The sequence below is a fragment of the Drosophila melanogaster genome, chromosome 3R, assembly GCF_000001215.4.
Source record: "Drosophila melanogaster chromosome 3R".
Taxonomy (NCBI): domain Eukaryota; kingdom Metazoa; phylum Arthropoda; class Insecta; order Diptera; family Drosophilidae; genus Drosophila; species Drosophila melanogaster.
Window position 1 is genome coordinate 31,306,064 of NT_033777.3, and position 12,059 is coordinate 31,318,122.

General features: G+C 45.8%; 1 protein-coding gene across 4 annotated transcripts in view; it reads left to right on the forward strand.

Moving 5' to 3' along the window:
* The first annotated feature begins 5,093 nt into the window (after nucleotides 1-5,093).
* Nucleotides 5,094-12,059, forward strand: part of CG34347 (uncharacterized protein) — a 60,592-nt gene continuing 53,626 nt past the window's right edge. For 3 of the 4 annotated variants that reach the window (NM_001382071.1, NM_001382074.1, NM_001382073.1), the window contains exon 1: nucleotides 5,094-5,868. The gene's annotated coding sequence lies outside the window, so the exon portion shown is untranslated. The remainder of the gene's footprint in view (nucleotides 5,869-12,059) is intronic. The other variant, NM_001382072.1, reaches the window with a different exon arrangement.

Here is a 12,059-nt window from a genome sequence, read left to right on the forward strand (position 1 = left end):
ATGAGGCCCATAAAAATTTATGGCTTCGAAACAGAGACGCAGAAACGAAACTACGCCGGAATGCATTACGCATGGCTGCGACTCTTGTGGCATCCGCACCTCATTCCACCGGCCAGGTCCATTTGCCCGCTAATGCAGTCGGCTGATTCCTGAATCACGAGGAGGCACGTGGCACGTGAAGCAGGCCTGCAACATCGTAGATGACTGCGAAATCGCAGCAGATTGGTCTCTTTAGCTGCTAAATGGATGGCTATATCGAGTGTTTACTACTTCGCCAGTTGAGGGGTGAAAAAATAATTTACAACATTTGCCGATCAATCCAAGCACTCCTACTGTTTGTAATGATAATGCTGATTATCTGGAATTACTACTACAATATAATAATTACCAACATTATTACCCTTTTTGTTTTTGGACACCATATGCATGCTGATTACTTTTTCATTCATTTTGTAGTACAGAACTTGACCCATTGAACCATGTAATAATGTAGCTTATTTTTATACTGCGCATGGGATTGAGCAATAAAGATTGGTTTTTACTGCAGTATATGACCTTTGTAATCAGTACATATTTTACTACAATTTATTCTCCATGCTGCCGACTATAACTTCGGTCATAGCTGATAGTGGTAAGGGTATTGAGCACTAACAAGGCAAATTAAAAATGTTTACAATCTCATTTTCACAACACTTAGCAGTGATTTCGACCGAAAGTGGGCGTGAAAGTGGGTCTGATTAGATAGAGCCATTGGTGGTTGGCTGTCCCGAGTGAATGTGGCTTTGGGGCAGGGGCGAACTGCAGTAGTCGGGCAACTTGAAATCAATTAAATCACTCACCGGCCATATAAACGCTGAAAATCCATTTAATCACCTTGCCTGTGTGTTCTCAAGCCCAGGTGAATATTCCACACTCCCTGCATTCATATTTCATTTTAGTGTTTTCGTTTTATTTTGTTTGCACGAAGTCCCTGCTGGCGCATTAATTTAAGCCGCCGGGAACATAAAAGCTGCTCGCAAAACTAAGCCGATTTAAGAGCACATTTGAATTCAAATGCCGCACTGCCGAATAAAAACTAAACGGACGGACGGATCCCTTTTTTCCCAGCTCCTGCTCCTGCTCCTGCACCTTGCTCTGTAAAACAGTGTGGATCCGAATCTGAATCCGAATCTGAATCTGACTCTGAACCGAACCAAACTGAACCGAACGGGGCCCAAAGGGAGTTTAAATGGCACAAAAACTGTCTGCAAAGTTTGCGTCTGAAGTTTTTAGTTTCGGCAATGGAGAAATTATAATCCTTTAAATGGCAATCGAGCGTTTCGGAACAGCCGGAAGATTAAGCCTGACGAGGAGTGCTCTCTAATTATGACCTGTAATCGAGGGCAGATAAACGGTTCCATAAGGTATTCTATAATGAATATGCCTTTTAGAAATAAATATATTATTCTGTAATATCTACAAGTTGATAAGGTCCTATCTTCAGATCAATATGTACTTGTATCAGGAGTATTATTGATATCTCAGCCATTAAATGCACTTCAAAAATGTGTTCTTTGATTGATTTGCGCACAATTACAATCAATCTTGATTTTGATGACACCTTTCTATCATTACGTGTTCATTTAATCAAAAAAAAATTCAAAGGTGCGGATGTGGATTCCACGTTTTCGATGGCTTTTGCAGAACCAAGCACATATCACACCTTATCGCACTCCTTCTTTTATTGCATCCAATCTTCTGGACGAGAAGCCCCATATAAAGAGGTGAGTAATAGTCGTCGCTTTTGTAATTGCGGTATATGTTGGCGGTGGGCTGGGGCTTCAGGAAGGCGTGGCCAGCCGCTAGAGCAATTAAGGCTGGCCAGACTGGCCGCAGACGGTTGGCCAGGTTGACATCACCGGACAATGGGACATAAATCACACGAGTCGCCGACTCACAAGGACGCCGGGTCCTCAGATCTGGGAAGTGGGTTGGTTTGAGATGATGCTTTTGATTCCCGGACCTCGTTTATTACTGCTGCTCGGCTTTTTACTACAGTTTCAGCTGGCGATTTCCCCTTTTGCTCTATTCTATTTTATTTTATTTCATTATTTCTGCAGATTCTCGCTGCCTTTATCGGTTTTTGTGTGTTGGCGGCGGATGCTGGCATTGCTGTTTTCTATTTTCTATTTTCCATTTTCCATTTTCCGCTTTTCCGTTTCGATTCTGGCCTTGCCTCTTTGTTTCTGCTGGTGCTCCATTATGGTTTCCTTTGATTTATTTTCGGTTTCAAGTGATTTCCGCCAGCACTCAACACTTTATGGCTGTTTTCGCCCGGTTTTGGTCTTTCACATTTTTTTGGCGCTTTTCTTGTTGCATTTCAAGCAAAACTCCCAGTGCAAACATTTGTCATTTGCGGGTTTGGTCCCCGGGGTTTTCCTCGTGGTTTCCTTTTGCACTTTTGCCTGGCTTTTGATTTGCGGTACTTAATCGTTGGCAAGCGTCTGCGGACGCAGATCTTGAACGGGTCTGTTTTCATTCGGTTCTGGCCATAAATTTGTTGGCTCTGCTTGAATTTTGCAATTTTTTGGTAGCCAGCACACGTAATTGAAAGCAGCAGGGCGGCGATTCTGCTGCTGTTGGCCATTTCACTGAGCCAGTTTGCATTTCGGACCAATTCCCGGACTCAGTGGTTCAATGGCATTGCCTCGCCTGCACTGAGGCCATTGATTAGAGTTATTTCTTACCTTCTTACTCTGCTCGGTTGGTGGCTTACCAAAACCAAAAACCCAAAACCCAAAAACCCAAGACCCAAAAGCCAAAAAGATGCCTTCGGGCCGACTCGCTGCCTTGTAATCTGTCAAAATTGGCTGCGTTCCTGCTAAGCGGAAGTTCGAACAAAAAATTTGCCACACTAAACTGGTTATTTAATGTTGCACAGAGAGATTTTAGAATCTTAAAGCAGGGAAATTGAAAAATACAAAAGTGATCAGTTATCACGCCTTTCCATTCAGTGGCTTGTTTTTATGATCATTACCACGATGTAGCTCGTCAATTTCTTTCAGTGCACACTTTATTACGAAGCCACCAGTTCAATGTCCTCGGTGGGCGTGTCGATTGACTTTGAAATCCCCCAGCTTCTTCTTCGCTTCGTTTTTTTTTTAGCCTGAGAATGTGCATTAATGTCTGCAATGATCGAAAACTGGCACTTGAATGAAGTCAGCCAGTCAGTCACACACTCAGTAGTCACTCGCCCCGCGAAACTGAAAGTTTTAAGCCCGGCCTGACATACAATTATTAGTTTAATTCCCAGCCGACTTTCTCGCTGAGTCAACGACTCTGTTTGTATCTGCGACTCAGTCAACCCAGTCAGCTGTAATTGATCACGATGCGACAAATATTTATACAAGAAAACAGAGCCGCAGTATCGCTAAGCTGCACAAATAAACACGCAGAGCGGCAAACTCGTATTAAGCGATCAATAATCGTGGTAAATACGACACTGTGACGCCAGAGGGGCGATAAGGCCAGAATTATGAACGCACAATCCGCTGAGATTGGGAAGGCAACCCGATGGCAGAGACTGGTTTTTGGGCCTGGCTCGTTGCAGATAAACAATAGCAATAGAAGAGCTTAGACTTTGGGTAAGGGTCAAATGCCGGGGGCATTCCTCTGTGCAGGGGAAGGCGGCGGAAAAACCGCAGAGCAGGAGGATGTGCCTTCGCCTTCGCCTTCGAGTGGCCCCTGCGCAATGATGATGATGATGATGATGAGCATAGCAAATACAAATTATGGCTGAAGAGCGCTACGTAAATACTGCAATCATTTTAATAGACCAAAAACGGCGGCGCATAAACCATAAACCAAACGCCACAGAGCCACAAAGAGGAGGCATCTCCGGACCCTTGGACAAAAGTGGACAGCCGAAACTAACTTTTCTATGGGAAGTCGGAGTTAAAGGCGTTTTGCGATGCTGCAATGGTGCACTGTTGCACTGTTGCACTGTTGCAATGCAGCAATGTTGCAACAAGCTGGCACGCGAGCGGCGAAAATTGCTAGCGAGCCCATGATGCGGTTTCCCGGCACTTGCCCAAGTTAAGCAGGGAAATTAGCGTAGATAAATATTTCCGAGGAAATTCCACAGCTGATGACCACTGATCGATAGGCAGGGGGGTGTGTATTTTGTCGATTTCAGTTGCTGGAGGACAGCGAATTCCGATGCGTCTCGGCCACTTGCGGTTTGCAAATTGCTGGCGAGGAAGGAGTACTCTTCTGCGCGGATCGTCAGGCTTCTTTTCCCGGATCATCGACGTTCTATGGGGTGATTTCTGTCTGATAGACAGCTACAAGCGCACTTAAGGCCGCTTGATGAGGGGCGGCATGGGCATGTATCTTTAGCTATCACTCGGCGTGCAAGATACAAAGCAGATGCTGACTAACCCCAGTCGTAGTCCCAGCACCCCTCTCCGCAGTCTGAAGCATCTCCCCCCCCCCCCCCCAGAAGAACTCATCCAAATCCAACTGCCGCCCCTGTCAATTCCGTAGCATTTATTTTCGTCGCCGCCACTCGAGTCTTTTCCCCCAGAGTTTGTGCTCTCGCTGTGCGCATGCGCTCTCCAACTCTACACACATCTCGCGGTTTGTTTTGCTACAGTCATTCGTAAATATACTATAAATAGTAGTTACTGTAAGTGTATATATGTGCAAACAATATTGGTTAGGATACAGCAAGATAGGAATTAATATAATAAGATGTGCTGAGACATAAGGTAGTACATTTTAAAAATTATTTATTATTATTCACACATATTACAACATTAATTTACCTTCGTTTTTTATCTTTTACTTTATTTTCGTAAGTGTTTATCTGGAATCATTCCTGCAATACAAGTCTTAAGCCGTACTTAGCGCCACACCACGTGCTGGCGGCGCTCTCTGCGGCCATCTCTCCATGGCTCTCTCTTTGCCAGCCGGCATTCGAAACTCTCCAAAGTTGGCGCCAAAAGTGCCGCCTGCTCCACTCCGGAGTCGCAACACCATCCACACTCGCGGTCCACCCCAGAAACAGGTTCCACCCGGGGGCTCAGCCAGGCGGCTCCAAGTCGATGCTCGGCCAGTTGCTGTTGGACCGTCGCACGTAACGCACGCTGCAGCGGAACTACTGAGTTTTGGTTCGGATCGGAATTCGCATCGAGTTTGGGCTTCGGTTTCGGCTGCTGTCGGATTTATCGGTCGTTTTGGTCCGCTTGATCGGTTGGCCAACTGCAAACTCGGCGGCCTGCATTCGGCAGTTGTGATTGATGGACTGCAGTTGCTCCGCAAACTCTGACCTCTGACCCCGGACAATCATCAGGTTCTGTGACTTGAAGGGCACTTTTTACGAGGGTCTCGCTGACCGATACCAAAAAACGACCATCAACGGAGAATATATCAAATAAAAAGTCCAATTTCGGTTTCTTTTTGTTGCCGGGTTTTCGATTTAGCATTTCGCATTTCTCGAGCTTGTCGACGTCGTGTGCGCGGTCTTCATAAATTATACAAGAGCGCATTTTGCGAACGACTTGCAAATAAATAAGCATTTACGCTTTTATTATTGCCCGGCGTGTGTGTGTTCGTTGTTGGTGAGTGTGTGTGTTTTTGGAGCGGGAGCGGGAGCCGCAGTTCTTCGGAAAAAGCTCCCATGTGGCGCAAGCCGGAGGAATAAAATAAAACCGAACCGAGCGTTCCCCTACTTAAAATATCATCTTTGCATACAATCAACATCTAGCCATAAAAGTGTCTTCGTCCTATGAGCATTCCGGTATCCGCTCTGATTTGTGTGTGCTGATAAGCCAGTGATTGCCCCAAAACGCGCTCCTCGCAGACCCCATATAAAGATATCTCAAGCAGGTAAGCATGTGGTACGCCGCCCATAACTCATCACGCACATTGAACCAGCCGAAGTGCAATGACATCGCGTCGTCATTATGCAAATGTGTAAATAGCGAAATGAGCAGCGTGTGCCTGCATCCTGATGCGTCCTCATCTTAGTCATTATAATCATCGTATCGCTGCCCAGCTGTGGGGCTTCCAGCCGCAACGATCTGCATAATTGGAGCACAGCTAGCTGGGTGTCTCTAACTGGCTCTAATGAATAAATAAGTGCCACTAATAGTTTTCGCACTTCCTGTTCTCGGCCATCAAGTTGCACGCGTTCTCGGCAGCAGGAATTGAATCATCTGCCACATCTGCATCGTCTGCATCATCAGGCCGCAACAAGGCAGCGTCCTCCATGCTGACAATATTTAATTATGAAGCTGCGATGGCGATAACCTACCTGTCTGACTTCTTTTGCTATTTGTGCCTGACATGCAAGAGTTCTGTGGCGGGTATGCACTGAAAAAAATCTATACGCACCCAAACAAACAGTTTATTGCACATTAACGTATTGCATAAAATTCTTAACTTAGTTAGAGAGTTCATTGTTGGTTCGGGATTGTTGACAATGACAAATATCCACTCAAGTATTTTCTCCTGGTGTGGGCAAGTCAATTCCGCAATTGTGGTTCTTGCAACAGCAACATTAACTGCTGATGCTGCTGCTGCTGCTGCTTCTGTGTTGCGTTGTGTTGTCGTTGTCAACGTCATCATCGTTGGCATAATCATTTTCGCTGCTCTTTCCCACACAAATCGGCATGGAAATGTTTTCATTTGGCGCATTTACTTTTTCCAACTTTTGAGCGAGGCAAAATGAAATTCTTGCCACCGAATTGTCAGCAGTTGCCATGGCAAATGTTTGCGCAATTATTATTGCAAACTTCTTCCGATGCTTTGAAATGTCTTTTTTATTTTGGAGAGATTTTTTTTTATTAGTTCAGGATATGACTAGCTATGATTTGATGGCATGGTTATAAGCTACATACATACATAAGTGCAGCTGTGTCACACCGCGTGTTTCGCCGGCCGAATTTCGCATGGAAAAAAACATTTCCTGTCCAACAATGTTGTGCAACGGATGCCCCATCATAGTTTCCCCAGATAAACATCAGCCAGACAACCAGAACACTCGAATGACTTGCGCAAGTAGGCAGAGTGGGGAAAAAGTGAGCACAAAGTAAATACAATTTTTCACGAACGAATTTTCCCGACTTCCTCATTTGCTTATCAGGCTGGGGAAGATTCCCCCGCCGCCGCTTGATTTCACTCACGCAGACTCATCAACTTTTAATTAGCTGTAATTTGTAAATTCAACGTCAAACACCGACCACGCAGTCAGTCAGTCAGAAGATGTCGCCGCCGCCTTTGAAGTTGCCGCAAATGCGGATGGCGATGATGATGTTCGCCACACTAACAGATTGCTGATAAAAGCCACCCCCCCCTACCGACCAACATTTCTCCATCACAAATCGCCTGGTTAACCCTTTCAGCACCTCTAATCGCCGGCAAAGCCAGGCCACGAGTCGCGGTATTCTTCTAACCAAAGCTGCAAAACGCCCATCCATCAGTGATGAGCGGCAGCTGTCAGCGGGTTCGCCGGTTAGAAGGCAGGGATTGGCCATCCGTCGAAATTTGACAAAACTGTTTCGTTTATAAATGACTCTTTGATGGCCATAAGCGGTGCCCGAAACGAGGAATTGATTGGGGGGGTATTGAAAATCCAAAAAAAAAAAAAAGGGGGAAGCCACTCGATTCGAGTGTCACATTAAGCGGGAATACATGGCACTTTAAAGGCTTGTTACTTTGGCTGGCACCCGTTTCTCATACCACTAATCACTGGCCAGGGTCGTAAATCCACTCGACTGATTCCCATCTGAAGCAATAAAATAATGCTCGACCAAATTACTTCAGGTCTTGGGATCCGCTTTTTTAATTAGTGACATTATAAATGTGGACACACTAATGGTGAGCAGGGGGGGCTGTACTAAAAACAAAACTTTACGAGCTAATTTTATGGCTCTTGCAAATTTATAGACTTTTGGCTCATGTGACACAAGACTAAACCAACCAACCACAAGCAACCAAACCAAACTGGCAGCCACTGCGAAAGCAGCAGCAACTTTCCTAACAATCTCTATAAATCCCCTGCTTTGCAGCAGAGGCACTTAATTAATTTCTGTAAAAACTTTAAGAACAAAGGGCTGTTCGTTCACGTTACCAGTGTAGTTGTTGTTCAGTTGTTCAGTTCGGCTCCTATAGCCCAGTTGTTGCACGTTAATTTCCAATTTGAGGCGAAAAGAAAATAGAAAAAAAGTGAACGAGCAATGTCATACATAGCAGCGCAGCTCTATGGCAGCAGCAAAATCAAAGCCCAAAGAAACAACGACGACAACTTCGACGGCGGACAACGCAACAGTAGAACTAACTGCAAACTTGCAGCAAGCTGAAGCGCAGCAGAAAAGCTTGCACCAGTTTCCCAACTGCAGCTCGAGGTTGTTGTAGTTGCGAACAGTTACCTGGGCGCTAAACAAAAAAAGACAAAAACGGAAAAACGGGGAAAACAAAAAGGAAACCGGGGGGAAAACTGCGCACAGTAACCAAGTGAACCAGGCTGCAAAGAGATGAGAAGTTGATGCTGTACACTCGAGGAAAAGCATCAGTGAACTAGATCGCAGAACTAGAATGTTACTTTTCTTCCAGAAGAAAGTAAGTCAGCTTATGATGCAATAGCTTAGTGGTTGCAACTTAATGTTGCCAAAATCTGCACCTCCAGACTTTTATGCCAGTGTAGTCTTAGCTACATTCTGGCGCGGTAAGAAAAGGCTTTAGAAAGTAGCCAGGGACGGGGGCAGAGATAGATGGTGGCAGGCCCAAAGCCAAACCCGTTGGCAGCTCGGCTCACTTCTTCAGTTTGCGTGATGCAATTGCCAGCGCCGGAGCGCCAAAAGATTGAAAGCAAACGACAGCCACGTAACTGGAACACTTGACGGTGCTGCTGCGGATGCCTCTGCTGCAACAATTTCCAATTAAAGCAGTTACTGCTGCTGCAGCTTGAGTTGCTTGGGGACCTGGGTTCTGTGTTCTAGGTTCTGGGATCCCAGAGCGGGAGAACCGAGACTCGAGATCTGGGATCTGAGATCTGGGAGTTGGAGTCCGCTTATGTGTCGCTTGCGCAATCATCATACGGCGCGACGGCCACTTCTGACAGCTCCGAATGCTCCGGCTTCTATTTGATTTTCTATTGGCGAGTCGCACTGGAGGCCAGCTTGTGCGACAGGAAGCCATCCGTAATGGGCCTTAAAATACACATTTTATGCCCAGCTAATCATCCCCAATTAGAGCTTTGGGTTAATTGCAGTGACGCATAGTTGCGCATTACTGCACTGCTCGCCGAGCGGCAGATCCATCTATCGTCCAGAAATTGGACGCTCCCAGTGGACAAGTCGGAAGCTAACGGCAGCGCGGTTTGAGCTAATTGATCATTAGGTCTATTTCCGCCATGAGATGGCGGAGACTTGGAGTTGTGAGTTCCTTACCCTTGGTTAGTTGAGTTTTTCCTGCACATAAGTAAGTCATAAAGTGGCAACTTTTATGACAACCGAGCGCATGTTGCACGCAATCACCTGGACAGTCCGAAATTCTAGCTTGGATTTCAGTTGGGTTGGGCTCTCTATAAGGTAGATTTCCTTGCATCCACGGGGGCAATCGTTTTTTATGGTTTCTCCGGCCAGAGAGCAACAAAAACGGATGGCCATAAAAGAAAATATGTGCTGCATGTAAGAATCCACGGAAAAAAGACCAGAGAACTGGGTGAAATCGATTTGTATACGGTATGTAGTTCTTTATTACAGTTGCGGCCGATGAAGACTTTTGTAAAAGTCAGCGAAGGAGAAAAACCAAAGTGGGTTGGATTGAGGAAAATGCGATTCTGTTTTCCCGAGATCGATGAAAGAGATGTGGAGCGAGGGGGGAGAGTGCGTGGTGGACTAGACAAAGACCATAACTATCCAACGAGTAGTTTACCAACTGCCCACCGAGGCATCAGAATCTCAGTTGACTGATAGATAGATAGACAGATAGATGGATTTCCCGCCAGTCACTGACCCACTGCCCACATGCAAATGAGTTCGGGACCGGGTATCTCACGAATGCGTGTGTATCTGGAGACGACGGCAAACTGGGTCGGGGGATCTGCATCCAGATATAAGTATGTACATGGTGCGTTGGCGTTGAGTGAAGTCTGAAGTCTTCTCCTGGCCTTTCCGTTTTTGGGAAAATAGGAGCGAAACGATAGGAGTACCATAGACCCACACCCACCCCCAGTTTCAGTGCTGTGTTGTTTCTGGCTGAATCTTTTGTTTACTTCTGGGTTATTTTTTGCTGCCGAACACATTTGGTTTTTATTCCACGAAAGATGCTGCCAGAAGAAAAGCGAGAAACCCGAGAAAAGCTGAAGCTGGAGCTGGAAAAAGAACAGAACAAGCGATCTTAATTTACGTTAGCTCGTTAGCTGGAACTACCGTTAGGCGCTCAAGTGCAGAAAACTGCAGCAGAGTCGGTTTTTGTGGCCAAAATGCCGATACCTTTTTTGGGCATTCCACCAACGCCTCCAATGCTCCATTGTGTCTGCTGTTCTGCGGTTGGAGGGCGCGTGAAAAGGCCAGTATCTCGGCCTGGTAATCAACAGTTAGTGGTCAACAAATAACAAAGAAAATTAAAAAGAAATTCGAAAAACCAAAGAAAAAAGAAGTATTGCTATTGGTTTCGCATGCTTTATTGCCAATTGGAAAGTTGGCTGGAGTGCCAGAAAGCCATTGAAGCCGCTCGGGGATTGGTGTTAGAATGCTTTACGGGCCATTGTCTTGAGTTGGCCGTAATTGGACGAGCCGTTGTCCGCTGCACTCTGAGTTCTATGCAAAGCCATGGATGCGGCAAAAGAGCCAGCTGACGAAGTCGTTGTGTAATAAATTGTGAACGCAGGCTGGGGAGAATTGATTTAATAACTGCGCATCATTAAAGTGTCTTAATTGCATTCTTCCGCGAAGCAAAGGCTAATCAACCTGAGAGTTGCAATCGCACCATCGGCCATTGATCAAACGTCTTTGGCAATCCATCAGATGCCGCCGAATGCCAATGCCATAATTTTCCCAGTTCCCAGTCGCAGCCAGTTTTGCCCGCTACCTACCTCCCTACCCGCCAGTCAGGTGCCGTTGAGTCAAGTCAATCAATTAGGCATTTCAACACATGTTGTTTACAGTTCTAATTCTGGCAGCGTTTCATTTAAATGCCATCGTGTCTGCGGCAGAAATGCAGTCGGATCATCGGAGCATCGGAGGTGGAGCCAACTATTTTAAACACGCCGCTCGCTAACGATTTCCTGTTAAATTATGCTGCGGCTCCAGAAAGAAAACTTCGGCTAGTTAGAGTTGGTAAAGGCCCAAGGAAAGAAAGGGAATCGGAAACCACAGAGAGGTCGTAAAGCGAAATAGCCGAAAATCGAGTCTTAAATAGCCCCCAGTCACGCTTCATCTTGAGTAATATACTAATGATTGTGTTTAGAACAAAGACCACTCATCGGGCTAATTCAACTTGAGAAATGCCTTCCGCTGCTAAATCGACCCCTTAACCCACAAACATGGCTCGCTCGCAAAATGAAGACGACTGCTGATCGATAACTTCTCAGCTACTCAAAAGCTCATTAGCTGGCTGAATTTTGGAGTAAAAAAATTCCCAGAACATTTGGACCGCCACTTTCGCTGGGGGGGTGCGAAAATAAGAGTGTAAAGCACCTCTAATTTGAGCGGGAAAAGCGGCAGAACGTGTCTCGAATGCACTTGAAAAATCAATTAGTACCCCAGTGATTAACGATTTCCTCGTCCCAGGGGCTCAGCAGCCATCGCAAACAGAAATTGACAGCCCACATCAAACGGGGTCTCCGTTCTGGGCTCTAAGTTCTTGGCTCGCGGTTCTGGCCAACTCAGTTGGCTATGGCCAGAGCTAGTTTCCAGTTATCTGCTAGACAGATTTGATTTATTCAACAGGCCACCCACGAACAGCAGTTCCACGGCAGCCAAAGTTTATAAATGTTTTACGAGCGGTATAAATTTAAATTAGCAAGCAAAGGTCTTTAAAATAAACAAGGGATTGATTCATTCTGAAAGTTG